The 15,779-nt window shown below is 43.5% G+C and overlaps 1 protein-coding gene across 1 annotated transcript in view; it reads left to right on the plus strand.

Annotated features, from left to right (window-relative positions):
- The window catches only part of LOC137322797 (F-box-like/WD repeat-containing protein TBL1X), a 298,855-nt gene that overhangs the window by 71,320 nt on the left and 211,756 nt on the right, over window positions 1-15,779 (plus strand). Inside the window, exon 2 of the mRNA XM_067985867.1 lies at window positions 5,596-5,671. The gene's annotated coding sequence lies outside the window, so the exon portion shown is untranslated. The remainder of the gene's footprint in view (window positions 1-5,595; window positions 5,672-15,779) is intronic.

Here is a 15,779-nt window from a genome sequence, read left to right on the forward strand (position 1 = left end):
CACAAATACATTGACAATTGGTAAACTGATCTCTGTAGACTGGACAACAGAGCTCTCTTGGGTGAAGCAGAGGATGTCAAGCAAATAGACAAATGAGGGAACTCCCTTAAAGGCCTAGAGAGTAAAGGCATTCTCTGATATAATGTCAAGTCACACTCACCAGGTTCGATTTCTGGCCTTTGCTGAGTTACCCGATGTCAGTTGGGGTGGGATGGTTGGCTTCAGCACCCCAGGCAAGGAAGGGGAGATTTCTATCCAGTGATTCCTATTATGTTTGCGTGTGTGTACGTAAACATCTGGCTTGCCTGTGATTCTCCGCAGGGATTAATAGTCTGGCCGCACTTACTGTCAAAGCTGACATATGAAAAATGGGTACTTAGGTAAGGTACCAGAGGGCTGCCAGCACCTGTGAAAGCCAGTATAAGTCAGCATTTTCAGGAGAGGAGAGAAGGAAATTATTATAGATATTATCGACTGCAGTGTAAAAGAGCTATCATTGACATTTAAGTATGGTAGAACACTGTGAACCTGTACTCCAGAAGGAAAAAAAATATGGTCCATGATGTCCTCGGGACAAACAGACCTGCTTCCAAGTCAAACAAAATGGGCATAAAAAGGATAATTTTCAGACATTTTATTCCGTACAGAAAGCTTCACTGTCGAAGTACAAATTTGGAAAGTTAACTCTTAAATGTCTGGGTACATGCATGATTCAGATCTGAAGATCAGGAAAATGTCTATGACCATTTGTAGTTTTATTCATATTTTGTAGGCCACAAATTCATGTCCTACACTTTCAGTTGAAATTAAACTCAGAACTCTTGTATCATACTGACAGGAAATTCTGGAACACTAACCTTAAAATCCAGTGTGTAAGTTGCACCTACCATTTTATGGTTACTGTATTTGTTTAAATAATTTAGAAAATGTTTTATTTGTTCTTAGGATGTGAGCAACGTGGGCAAGGAAGCAATTTATTGCCCTGCCCTAGTTACATAAGAATGTAAGAAATAGGAGCAGGAATAGGCCCCTGAGCCTGCACCGCCATTCAATAAGATCACGGCTGATCTTTGACCTCAACTCCACTTTCCTGCCCGATCTCCATATCCCTTGATTTCCCTAGAGTCCAAAAATCTATCTATCTCAGCCTTGAATATACTCAACCACTGAGCAGCCATAGCCCTCTAGGATAGAGAATTCCAAAGATTCACAACCCTCTGAGTGAAGAAATTCCTCCTGTGAAAGTGGTGGTGGGCCTTCTCCTTGAACTATCGCAGACCTTGTGGTGATGGTGTTCCCACAATGGTGTTAGGTAGGGAATTCCCAGTGACAATGAAGGTTGGGCGATTTATGTTCAAGTAAGAATGGCATGTGACTTGGAGATGATGATGTTCACATGACATTGCTGCTGTTGTACATCTTTGTGGTAGAGGTCAGGGGAGGGAGGTGGTGTTGAAGTAAGCTTGGTAAGTTGCTGCAGTGCATCCTGTTGATTAGTACATACTGCAGCTATAGTGTGCTAGTGATGGAGGGGGTGGATGTTGAGTCCAGTGGCAGGGATGCCAACCATGCAAACTGCTTTGCTCTGGATGGTGTCAGGTTTTATTAAATGTTATCGTGGTTCCACCCAACCATCACACTCCTGACTTGATTCTTGTAAATGGTGGAGTGACTTTGAGAGGTCAGAAGATGAGCCACTCATCACAGAGCCCCAGCCTCTGCCCTGTTTTTGTAGCTACGGTATTGATCTATACATCTAACTATGTTTAGAAGGCAGAAAAATGGAACACAATATATTTACAGCTTTGGTGTTCGTAGCATACAGATGTGTTTGCAGTCTATAGATAAATCTTATACATGAGATTACATTCAGTTCAGATCAAGGTTATTTGATTGGATGTGAATATAGACGGTAGTATTTTTGTCTGAACATGGTGGTGATTTCAAATATTTAAGGCTAGAAATCCATTTAAGGACCGGACAGAGGAATGTCATAAAAAAGCGATGTTTTTCCCCGCTAATTTTGCCAATGCTCATTTCTAGCCTATAATTATGATTTAAAATCTATATATACATTATGTATGTATGTATGTGTGTGTGTGTGTATATATATATATATAAGCTCAATTTATTTTAACAGTTTAATTGCACTGTTATCAAAATCTTAATGAGTATGATTAATAATAGTGTAAAGAAACATAATTACAATGAAATATTTCACAGTGGAATGTAAATAATAGAACAGAGTAAATAGTATGAAATTATAAGAAGTGCCAAAGTTATCCAAATTTACACTGGTTTGAGATTCGAGACCAAGCTACTTAGTGGATGGATTAGTTAATTAAGGCTGCTCCGATTCAGAGGACTCGCTATTACCTCTGATTCCCAAAAGGTTAAAGCAAAACAGAACAAATCAAAACTCTCGATACTAGGGTTGCAGGGAAGCCTTTGCGTCGTGTCAGTATCATCTGTACAGGACTCCAGATTCCTACTCGCTAATGCATGTTGGGTACCTTTGATATAAGTGCAAGAAACTGCCAGGAGAAGTGAAGAAAAAGGGAAAAAGAAGTGAGGTAGATAACAGCAAGAAAATGCAAGGCAGAAAGCAGTAAAATAAACAATACTGATAGGAAAATTGTATATGCAAAAAAATGGGAGGAAACAAAAGTGCAATATAGAATCCAGAAGGAGAAAAATGAGTAAGATGAATAATGTTGAAATTGAGTTATTAAATTGGCACTTTAATTTGTACAAGGCACCGATACGACCACAGCTGAGATGGCTATACCTAGGCCCTGATTTTCCTCCACTATTCGGCCTATAATCAGGGATTGAAGGTATATCGACAGAGGAGAGGGACCTGCTACCAGATCTCTGTCCCTGAAGCTGCTGCTGAAAATTTTCATCCCCTAACCCCCACTAGCAGGGAATTTAGCCGACCCTCGACTGTCTCATGGCATTTAAATGATAGCAAGAATGCAGAAAAATAGGCTGAGTATCACTGACCTCAGTAAATGCTAGAGGACGGATGGCGGTACGTGCAGGGCAGTAGCCCCGAGTCCACTGATGGCCTTATTGGAGAGAGTGGTCCTGCTAATGGTCACCTCTCCCCACTCATCTATCTCTATATCTTTATGACAGTAGTGTTCTGGCAAATATTTATCCCTCAACCAACATCACTAAAACTGATTATCTGGTAATAATGTCATTGACATTTGTGGAAGCTTGCTGTGTGCAAATTGGCTGTCAAGTTTCTCTACATTACAACGGTGACTCCACTTTAAGCGCTTTGGGATGACCTGAGGTCGTGAAAGGTGCTATATAAGTGCAAGTCCTTTTCTTTCCTTTAACTAATATACACACGGAACAGCCATGGGGACCAAATTCGCACCCCAATACGCCAACATTTTCATGCACAAGTTCGAGCAGGACTTCTTCACTGCACAAGACCTCCAACCAACACTATACACCAGATACATCGACGACATTTTCTTTCTATGGACCCACGGCAAGGAATCACTAAAGAGACTACACGATAACATCAACAAGTTCCATCCCACCATCAAGCTCACCATGGACTACTCCTCAGAATCAGTTTCTTTCTTGGACACACGAATCTCCATCAAAGACGGGCACCTCAGCACCTCACTCTACCGCAAGCCCACGGACAACCTCACGATGCTCCACTTTTCCAGCTTCCACCCTAACCACGTCAAAGAGGCCATCCCCTATGGACAGGCCCTGCGAATACACAGGGTCTGCTCAGACGAGGAGGAACGCGATGGACACCGACAGACGCTGAAAGACGCCCTAGTAAGAACGGGATATGACGCTCGACTCATCGATCGACAGTTCCGACGGGCCACAGCAAAAAATCGCATAGACCTCCTCAGGAGACTAACACGGGACGCAACCAACAGAGTACCCTTTGTCGTCCAGTACTTCCCCGGAGCGGAGAAACTACGCCATGTTCTCCGCAGCCTTCAACATGTCATCAATGAGGACAAACACCTCGCTATGGCCATCCCCACACCTCCACTACTCGCCTTTAAACAGCCACCCAACCTCAAACAGACCATCGTTCGCAGCAAATTACCTAGCTTTCAAGAGAACAGCGTCCACGACACCACACAACCCTGCCACGGTAACCTCTGCAAGACGTGCCAGATCATCGACACAGATACCACCATCACACGAGAGGACACCACCCACCAGGTGCATGGTTCATACTCCTGTGACTCGGCCAACGTTGTCTACCTCATACGTTGCAGGAAAGGATGCCCCAGAGCATGGTACATTGGCGAGACCATGCAGACGCTGCGACAACGGATGAACGGACACCGCGCAACAATCGCCAAACAGGAGGGTTCCCTCCCAGTCGGGGAACACTTCGGCAGTCATGGACATTCATCCACCGACCTTCGGGTAAGCGTACTCCAAGGCGGCCTTCGAGACACACGACAACGCAAAATCGTCGAGCAGAAATTGATAGCCAAGTTCCGCACCCATGAGGACGGCCTCAACCGGGATCTTGGGTTCATGTCACGCTACACGTTACCCCACCAGCGAACAAATGTTATCTGTTTTTAATATAACGGGTCAGTTGCTGTCTTTTCTATGTTTCTACCTCTCTATCTCTTTTTTTTTGTTTGTTGTTTTTTTTGGTGATTTGTATATTCTGAGACCTGGCAGGTAACACCTGTCTGTCTGCATACTGATTGCCTTGGCAACGGGCAGTTGAAAAAACTGTCTGTAATCACCAAGCATTGTTCTGTGAATTATAAATGCGATTTCATTTCGAGGATTTCATTTTCACATCGTTCACCTGACGAAGGAGGAAGCCTCTGAAAGCTTGTGAATTTAAAATAAAATTGCTGGACTATAACTTGGTGTTGTAAAATTGTTTACAATTAACTAATATACGCAGAGAGTGGTGATGGTGTTAATGGGCTACCAAGAGAGGCAATGCAAGTAGATAGTGTGGAAAAGTTTAAGGAAAAATTGCATATATGAGGGAATGAATGATTAAGAGAGACCAGCCAGATAGACTGCAAAATCTTTTTCAGCTCTGTACTTTAAAAAAAACATTAATTATACATTGTAAAGTGTAGATGACATTGGAGAAATTGGCTTAGGGAAGCTACTGAGCCCAAATAATATTCTCCCACTTTTCCTTAAGAGACTGGTGCCTCTTTTGAAAATCAAATTATGATTAGCTACAGTTTTTTTTTGTTCTTTTCCCTGCTTCTGCCTTTTCAAAACTATTTTTGGTGAGTGCTGATGACATTATTGGGGGAACTTTTTCGTCTCGTAGGAGTTACTGATTCAACATGCTCAGAGATGGCCGTGAACCCACAGTACTTCAGTAATCATGGTTTATTTCGACTGAGTATGTTAATTCATCTCGCCCACACTGCTTCCACTGCAGATTTGCTAGGAAAAAGCTGTCGCTTTAAAATATGTGTGAATGTAGAGATGTAACTGGAGCCTTCATCAGCACAATATTTAATCATAAAAATTGTGTTAATTATTTGCACTATATACAGTGTGTAAAAAATACATCTTCACTTTGTCTTTTCCCTTCTGTGTTGATAGGTCACTGAGGGTCACTTACTGGCTCAGAGCAGCGCTTGAAGTGTGAGTGATTTGGCCTCACTTCCTTGGTAACTGAGTAAGTACAATATCAACCTTTCAGAATTCTGTGTTAATATTTAACTTTATGACACCTCTGAGGCCTTGTTGCGCATGTCGGATGTGAGATAAACCAAGTCTCTGTAAGAGGAAGTGTCTATGGCAAGTTATTTGTTTGGTTGCCTTAAAGCGGTGTTACCGCAATGTTGCAAATCTTTTAGGTAAGCTAAGTTCCTCAGAAAGGATAAGAAACTCCAGTCAGAGTCTGACATTGTACACAGTGGAGTAAGCTTGTGTTGTGACAGATTTTATATGGGCTGCATCACAAGCATTTGCATTATCTTTACCTTTCTCAGTTCAAATATATCAGTTAAATAACTTCTTGTCACTGATTTGATTATTGACTCAATTATAGCATCACATTATTATAACAACTAAAAAGAAAAAACTGCAAATGCTGGAAATCTGAAATAAAGTCAGTAAATGCTGGAAATACACTGCAGCCTGTCAGCATCTGTAAAGAGAAAAGACAAGTTAGCCTTCTATTACTATAAAAACTTACATTTGTTGATCGCTCTTCATGTACAGAAAGATGTCTCAAAGCATCATACAGGAAGCGAAAAGGAAACTAAGAAACAAATTAGGGGAAGAGAGGTCCAAAGCCCAGTCAAAGAGAAGGGTTTTGGGGAGACTTTTGAAAGCAGAGGAGGAGGTGACGAAATAGAAGGCATTTTGAAGGAAGTTCCAGAGGGAGGGCTGTAGTGACTAAAAGAAAGGCCACCATTGGTAGAACAAGGGTATATGGGGTCAAACCTGTATCCGTGTTTCATTGGGGCTGGAGGAGATCGCTGAGTAGCATGTGGCAAGGCTTTGGAGAGATTTGAGGATCTTCAAACTAATTTACAGGAACATGGGGAACCAGTGGAGTTTGGCAGAGGGAAGAGTGATGGGAGTGTGGGACTTTGGTGCAGGCAAGGACACAGGCCAAGGCATCGTGAATAGTGATACGATTTTTAGGGAATGGAGATAAAGTGTGAAGGCATTATGGAAATAGAGCTTTGAGATGGTAAAGGCATGAATTAGAGATTTGGTATCAGTGGGAGAGAGGGGGAGTAGAGGTGGGAGATATTATGGAAGTGGAAGAAAAGAGTTTTGGTAACTGGATGTAGGGAAGATAGGTCAGCTGAGGGTCAGGCCTAAGTTTTGCACCTCCAGGCTTAGCCTGTGGTGGCAGCTGGGGAGACCAATGTTAAGCTGTGGGGATATTTCAGCATATCTAGGTTTTCGTATCAAACACGCATTATGAGAGAGTAGCAATAGCTTTGGAATTGATGCAGAAGGTGAAGAAGTAAATCTGGTGTCATTAGTGTATGTGTAGCTACTGACCTAGTGCTTCTGAGTGATGTCGCTAACCCTTTGTTTCTTAATCATGTCACTGAGGGGGTAGCATTAAAACGATGGAGGAGGAAACCAAAGATGGAGCCCAGGGATGCATTAGAGGTGGCCTAGTGAGAATGGATGAATCCATTGGAGACAATGCCAAAGTCTTTGTTGCGACACGTATGAGTGAAACCAGGAAAAAGCAGTGTCACGGAGGTGGACTGTAGAGGAGAGACGTTGGAGGACAGAGTGATCAACAAGGTTGAATGCAGTGGAGAGATCAAGGAGGATAAGGGGAGTAATTGGCCTTGGTTACAGTTGTACAGGATATAATTTATAACTTTGGCCAGTGGAATCGCACTGCTTTGGCCAGACTGAAGCTGGAATGGAGCGTTGTGAATAGGAAGTGATAGGGGAGGTGGAAGTGTGGCTGTGAGGTAACGACGTGTTGCATGGTATTAAACCTGATAAAATGTCGTGTGGGATAGTTTACTAGATATCAATGCGCTTTTAAAAATCCATTCTATTATAGAAGAACTAAGAAAATGTCATGAGTAAAACATTCTTGTATTCTTTCTCAGTGACTGACCTTTTTAGGTAACCAGTAGCAAAAGTGGCATTAAATAGTGTATTTTCTAGTAATGTAATTGGCTAGTCAGACAATTGGTAAGAAATGACAAATGAGTAATTGCAGTAAAAGCATAGCCTGCTTTCTTTGCCTTTCAATTGTATTGTGGCTAACGCCATACATTTTTAAATTTATTCTCAGGATGTGGGAGTGACTGGCAAAGCTAGCATTTATTGCTGATCCCTAGATGCCCTTAACTGAGTGGCTTGCTAGGCCACTTCAGAGTGCTTTAGAGTTAACCACGTTGGTGTGGGACTGGAGTCACAAGTCAGACAGATGAGGACTGCAGGTTTCCTTCCCTAAAGGACGAGTGAACCAGTTGGGTTTTTACGACAATCCGACAGCTTCGTGGTCACTTTTTTACTTTTTATAAAAGAAATTTCCAGATTCGATTCAAATTCGCAAATAGATTTGAATTTTCATTTTCTGGCTTATTAGTCCAGTAACATAACCACCACGCTGCCATACCTGGAGTACTGTAATCACTATCTTTAAAAAGAAAGATAATGACTTATTGAGATGGTTGCAAGTGGTTAAGCTCATGCCTAATATTCCATAAATCATCTGACGAAGGAGATAATCTCCGAAAGCTTGTGATTTTAAAATAAATTTGTTGGACTATAACCTGGTGTTGTAAGATTCCTTACATTTGTCCACCCCAGTCCATCACCGGCATCTCCACATCATAATATTCCAGTAACACTGCAAACTTTTCAAAAGCACCGATTTGGTGACAGTGTACCAATATGCAGCTTTTCTTTTACATTTTTCAACAATTGGCACAGATACTTGTCTTTTAACCAAAACATTGCTGTTACATTGAAAAGAAAGAAATACATATAGTGCCTTTCTACATCTTTCAGAAAAGTCTCAAAGCGCTTCATGTAGACTTAATTACTTTGAAGTGCAGTGGCTGTTAAGTAGGTAAACATTAATCTGAATCGTACTTGCCTTGATACAGACAGACAAAAAAAATGCCGATTTGCTACGTGTTTCAACAAAGCTGTCTAACAGCCCCATTTCTTATCCTGGTCTGCATCAATCACAGAAAACTATCATTATGTAGCTATATGGAAATGATTTCCAGCAAACTTTAAAAAAAAACTGTTGATAAAGGTCACTGTAGTCCTGAGAAAATTCATATCAGTTAGCATCAAAACTACTGTGTGCTTTCCCCCACCCCCTTTCCTGTTGCTTAAGCCAAAATATTTTCTTAAATTAGAAAATGGAGCAGTTATCAGTCAGGGACAGGAGTATGTGGTGGGCCAAAGACATTTTAAGCTGTATTTTTACATTACAGTGGCCCTTCAAAAAGAAGTGGTTCTGTAATGCTGTAGGCTCCTGGTGCTGTGAAATCGGCCCCATTTACATTTTAGGATGGATTCCACAGTATTGGAGCAAGGTATGAACAACTACACGTGTGCAAACTTTAAAGTTGTGATTTGTGACACTGACTGCTGGACCTTCCCTTAAGGAACACTTGGCCTAATCATAGCCAGAAAATATAGTTGCAAGGGTGCCGTTACCTCTGGAATTGCTGGGAAAAACATTTCTTCAGGTGAGGGTGTCTCATCGCCTTTTGAAGGGAGCAGGGCTACTTTATTTGCCTTTCAGCACTGCCTCCACCGACATCACTGAAGTAAATAGCTGCAATACAAATTTGGACAGATTCAGCAGCAAGGGAACCAGGATTTATTGAACCACATCCAATCAAAGTAGTGCTATAATATAAATGGGGTGCAAAAGGGCAGTCTCATCACTTTACCATGTTTGTATATAGAACTGAGCAGAATGACTTCATTGCTAACATGATGGCTTGCATCTGGTACAACAAATCTATTACTTTTAATAAAATAACTACACTGAGCACCTAATACTGTATCAAATTTAAGACTGGAAATTATGTTTGTGATATGAGTGAATACTTAAAAGGGTCTAAACCTCACTGCCTCTCCACCTCCCGTTCCTCCTTTAAGACCCTCCTCAAAACCCACCTCTTTGACCAATCATTAGTCACTCCTAATATCTCTTTCTTTGGCTTGGTGTCACATTTTGTCTGATTACGCTTCCATGACTACGTGTCTTTGGACATTTTGCTACATTAAAGGTGCTATGTAAATGCAAGCTGTTGTTTGTATGACACTCTTCTGCATGCTGTTTTAACAGAGGTGTTAACCCCAAATGGGTTCATGCCTCTACTAAATTAGTAGACAGGAATGTCATGCAAATACACTCGGTATCACAAATCGTAATTTCTAGGTTATTGTGCCTGTTTCATTGCAAACTAGGCACAGCCTCCGACCTTTGCTAGGTGTTCCTGGAATTTGGCTTGCCCCAAGAACTCTTCTTTCATCACTCTTTAAACAGAAGTAGGTGATATATACTGCAGTACATCAGAAGTGTAATTTTAAACATGAAATGACGTTCTGCATAGAGGAATTTGTTCATGCAAGCATGTTGCCAAATTAATGTCTGGATACAGTGCATTCTTGTTAAACATTAGGCTTGCAAAGTTCATGTCTTGGCGAGTTCTTGGCACTTATTACAAAACAGTCTATGTTCAGACCATCTCTATGAATGCTCAACAGTCCTATTCCTTTCGACAGCCCTGCCCCTCCCCCCCGTGCACACGGTCGGCCACCCCCTGCGGTCTCTCTTTCTTTCCCTCCCCCCCTCCGTCTGTCTCCCCCCCCCCCCCACCGTCTGTCTCCCCCCCCCCCCCACCGTCTGTCTCCCCCCCCCCCCCACCGTCTGTCTCCCCCCCCCCCCCCCCACCGTCTGTCTCCCCCCCCCCCCCCCCACCGTCTGTCTCCCCCCCCCCACCGTCTGTCTCCCCCCCCCCCCCACCGTCTGTCTCCCCCCCCCCCCCACCGTCTGTCTCCCCCCCCCCCCCACCGTCTGTCTCCCCCCCCCCCCCCCCCCCGTCTGTCTCCCCCCCCCCCCCCCCCCCCGTCTGTCTCCCCCCCCCCCCCCCCACCGTCTGTCTCCTCCCCCCCCCCCCCACCGTCTGTCTCCCCCCCCCCCCACCGTCTGTCTCCCCCCCCCCCACCGTCTGTCTCCCCCCCCCCCACCGTCTGTCTCCCCCCCCCCCCCCACCGTCTGTCTCCCCCCCCCCCCCACCGTCTGTCTTCCCCCCCCCCCCCACCGTCTGTCTTCCCCCCCCCCCCCCCACCGTCTGTCTCCCCCCCCCCCCCCCCCCACCGTCTGTCTCCCCCCCCCCCCCCCCACCGTCTGTCTCCCCCCCCCCCCCCCCCACCGTCTGTCTCCCCCCCCCCCCCCCACCGTCTGTCTCCCCCCCCCCCCCCCCCCCCACCGTCTGTCTCCCCCCCCCCCCCACCGTCTGTCTCCCCCCCCCCCCCCCCCCACCGTCTGTCTCCCCCCCCCCCCCCCCACCGTCTGTCTCCCCCCCACCGTCTGTCTCCCCCCCACCGTCTGTCTCCCCCCTCACTGCTGCGTTCTGAATCCCCCCTCACCGACCCCTGATCTACCCGATTGACGGGGACAGTCCCCAGTTTCAGCCTTGGACCACAGGCTTTCTGGCCAGCTGCTGGGCGGGAAACTCGGTTTAAAAAAAATGTTATATTCGGCAGGGCTTGCTGGTATTTCCGGGTTTCCCAAGCACAGACACGCACCCCCACTCCCTTCCCGTCTCCCCGGAAATATCGGGGCTATTAAGTCAGGGTAGTATACAATAACCCAAAACTCTCAGGCTGTGGACGCGCTAGATTGTAATTCCTGGTTAATTTCTTACATTTGACTAGTGATAGCATGATAAGCAATTGCTCTCAGCTGAGAAGGAATGTTTCTTGTGACCCCATTTAAATTGGGTCATTAAAATCCTCCCTGTGGAAATTTTTTATGTTTACCCTTCCAGCTTCTGCCGGTAACCCTGAGCTAAGGTACTCTAGGAGCCAAGATTAGCTTTCATCAAATATGTTTACATTCAAGTCAAGTCTAGAGGGGGCTAATGTTGTCACTCTAATAATGATAAAGTTGTATTTTTGAGCTAATGTAATATTTAGTGTAGCTCTTGACTGATTTCATGGTGAGAATATGAAGTTGTAGGCAATGATAAGTAACTTGAGTCATGGTGGAAAATCTACTTTTATGGCTTGGAGAACTGCTAAGAATCACTTTGCTTCTGTTAAACCCTACTGTTATGTATGTGTATGTATGGGTGTGTGTGAGTGTGTATGTTTTGTGTTTAGCTCGTATTCGTCAGATGCTACGTTTTGTTGCAGATGTAAACCAAACTTAAAAAAAGAGAAGGAAAACCAGGTTCTGCTGACTTGGAGCCTGAAATTTACAAGCAATTTACTAACTTCCAATTGAATTCAGCTATTTACAAGGAGCTCCAATTACCTGGTTTCCCGTATGAAGTATTTGAGCAATGGCCTTAAAGGAACAGAAGAGGTTAGCAACTGAACATTATAACCACATTCCAGACATCAGACTACCTATGTGCAACGTCATAGGAAAACTCCTGGTATTTAGTTTTTTAGGGTGGGGAAGAAATGGTCACAAAAAGTAGTCTTTAAGCTTCCATTATTTTACCACAGTTATTAGATATTGAAAAATTAATAGACTTTTCTGCACACAAGGCTCCAAAGGAACCCCAGGACAGTTTGAAGGAGCATTCAGCTTGCAAACTGCCGCTCTAATGCCCTCACTCTCCTAGCAACCAGCTGTATTGAGCAGGTGAGGGACTTTGGTACGCTGTGAGTCTGTTTCCACTAACGAGTTCTTTTACAATAATGGAAATGGCATTTTAAGAATCATTTATGTGCAATTTATCTTTATTTTCACGCTTTTTTATTGCCTTTCTTCGGTTTCTCTGAGCCATGCACTAACTACAGTCAAGAAGGGGGATTTTAATTGTGTGTCGCTCTGAGCCAATTACTAGGAGCTCCATCTGTTTTTTTAAAATTTGTAGGGAATTTATTACCTGCCTTTTGTTCAGTGCGTCCCCACAGTTACGTGGCTAAGATTGGGAACTCAGTATTGTGCAGGATTTTGTGTGAGAAACCAGGTCCCATTACTAAAGTGCTGAGCCACCGGGCTGCTTTTGTTAATGTATGATATAAATATACACGACCCATTACATAATAAATTAGGAAGGAATACTGGCCAAGGCTTTGAGAATACTGTTTACATTTCACTGTAGTCAAGCTAGTCGTTGTAAAGATCGATGGGTGCAAAATTCTAAAAGCAGTATATAAAATTTTGACCATTGTGTGTTTCTGAGCTGATCTCAGTTGCCAGATCTTTCCTATATGCTCACACCCATTGTGATGTTGTAAGACGTTATTATAATGAGTGAACTTACCTGCATAACATGAGCTTTGAAGTTTATAAATAATCTGTCACACTGGGGTGCATGATTCCTATTTATTTGACAGCTAACTATAGTGAGTTGTTAAAATGTTTAAAAATGACTGCTATAAACAGAAAAAAAATGAACTATCTATCTAGCTGATCCTATTGAGGATCCACCTGTTTTATGTACAGTGTTTCAGCTGTATATGATGATTTGGCATTTGAGGTTGGCTTTTTGTGATGTGTAGGTGTTGCAGAGGCTGCAGCTGAACATGCGTCTGCAGATTCTGGCTTGTAGCTTAAGGAGGGGCTGAAAGGTCTACTGCTGGTCTTAATTCGTATGTATGTTTGATACGGTAGCCCAGTGGTTATGTAAATTAGTGGTCTGGTGCCTGTTGAAGGACCCCATCCAGAAATTAGACGGCGACGAGGGGGCAGGCATCGGGCCAACCCCGTTCAGGATTCTTCAGCAGCTGCCAACAAACTGTCAATTAAATATTTTCTTAAAAATACCATTCCAGTGGAGCTAGGAGGAGCAGAAATGCTCCTATGACTCCAAGGAATCACAATTGGCCACCTCCATAGACCGTTAAATTTCTACCCCCCAAACACAGGACTTACCTGAGGGCCGCTGCCGGTGGGGCAGGCGGCCTGATATTGATCACTTCGCCGGGGCGAGCTGCTTCTGGAGGCGTGACCAGCGCCGGCAGCTTGCGCCAAGTATGCTGATGAGGCCCGAGGAACAATTTTTCGCCAAAAACGTGCCCAAACCAAAATCCACCCCTGCATCTTCAGTGTATGAGGCTAGGAATTGTGCGTGTGAACGTGGCACTATTTTTCCTCAACATATTTTTTCTGAGGCACAAAAAAGTGATGATAGCAGTATGAAACCTAGCCTAGCTTGTGCTGATCAAAAGTAGCGTTGTGGTGCACACTGCTATAAAGGGCACAGCTTCTATATACGCATGCTTTTGTAAACACTAAAACTTTAGAAATATAGTAAATAGCAACTAAAAGTATAATGGTTATGATACTGGACTAGCAACCCAGATGTCATCAGATCAAACTGCACCATGGCAAGTTGCAAAACTGAATTTGATAAATCTGATAACTTGTGGGCTGGCACTAGAAAAAAATAAGTGACAGCTAATGGATTGTTGTAAAAACCTAACTGGTTCACTAATGTCCTTCAGGAAAGAGAACCTGCTACCTCTGCCTGGTCTGGCCTACATATGACTACAGTCCCATACTATTTAGTTGACTGTTAAGGAGAGATTTTCCTGCATCTGCACTCATGTTGGCACAGTGAATATTGGAAACTCGGCAAATCAAAGCCCACTCTTTTAAAGGAACCCACCCAATTTTCCTTTTGTTGTTCCTTTATAGACATGCGCTCCAACCCGCCCGATTTCCCGACATTCGCTGCGCCCATGCGATTCAGTGCATCTGGGCGCAGGTCCAAGAAAATTTTCTCTTTAGTGCCCCCTGAAGTGGCCTAACAAGCCAGTTATAAAACCATTGCCATGAACGTCCACCACCACCTTCTTGGGGAAACTAGAGAGACAATAAATGCGGTCTTGGTAGTGTTGCCAACCTCCTGTGGGGAAAAAAGAAGCCAGTTGGTTGTGAAATGTTTCTTCTCTGTTATAAGTGAACACCTAACTACCATTTTGTATTTGCATCTCAACGGCCAGTGTGGATTTTACAGTACTTGTGGCTAGATTTTACAGTGGGCAGGCAGTAAGGGTAAGCAACAATAAATAGTTAAGCCATTCACAAAAGATATTTTCCATGACTGAATGTAACCAATTTTTTGCTTATACATCCCAGCTGGTGATGTAGCATGAAAAAGGAATAAGCTGGTGGGGGAAAAAAAACAAGCAAGCTATCTTCTGGTTTAATGAAGTTATGGGCCAGATTTAACAAAGATAAATATTTTGTTTAACTCCCCCTCCCCGGATGGCATGCTACCTTACAGCTGGAGTCTCAGCCTATTGAGGAAAGGATTCCAACCTTACCAAGAATGACCTTTAGAAAACAAAAAGTTAGTTTTGTGATAATAAAAACACTAGCTGCCCCGATTACCCTATTCTGCCCACACTGATGGTAATCCATTGCTGTTGATGTAGATGCCAAAGAGAAAATGGTTTTAAGTGATAGATTATATTACTGCAGGGAAGACTATGCTTGATCAGGTGGCAAATATTTTGCTTTTCAGTTTCTAATGCAACATATTTACAATGAAATACTAAAGATCAGAGGATGAAAAATCTAGATTTTAAAAGGCTTGGACTGGATACCATTAAGAGACCTCTTTTATAATGCCCTGGTAAATTGCCTAAACCTCCACCCTTTGCTGGTCACTTCTAATCGTGCTATTGTTACCCGTTCCTCCCTGATCTTTGTGTTTCTGAGCAAGATTGCCAGATTTGGACAGCAGTCTGTGCTGTGGGCCAGAGTCCACCAGTAGGAACTGTAATAAGCCTGTCAGAGTCCATTTATTAAGGAACTTTGACAGGCATACGGGAGGAGAGAGCATTACTGGTTCTGGGCTGGATTCAAGCAGACAAGCTTCAATTCCTCCACTGGAAAGAAAAATGCAAAATGATCTTAAGCAGAAAGTAAAAAAGAATGCAGTGCCAGTTTTTTTGAATGAACCCAGGGTTGAGTGATGTTTCTTTATTGAATAATTTTACAGTAATTACTTTTATTAAAGTACAGAAAGCACTGGATAATTCTCAAAACTCCTCTAAATATCATGAAGGCCAATTTTCATTCCTGTTTTCAGGCAGGAATTGGGTGATAGAATTATGAAAATTGGAAC

The sequence above is a fragment of the Heptranchias perlo genome, chromosome 6, assembly GCF_035084215.1.
Source record: "Heptranchias perlo isolate sHepPer1 chromosome 6, sHepPer1.hap1, whole genome shotgun sequence".
Lineage (NCBI taxonomy): Eukaryota > Metazoa > Chordata > Chondrichthyes > Hexanchiformes > Hexanchidae > Heptranchias > Heptranchias perlo.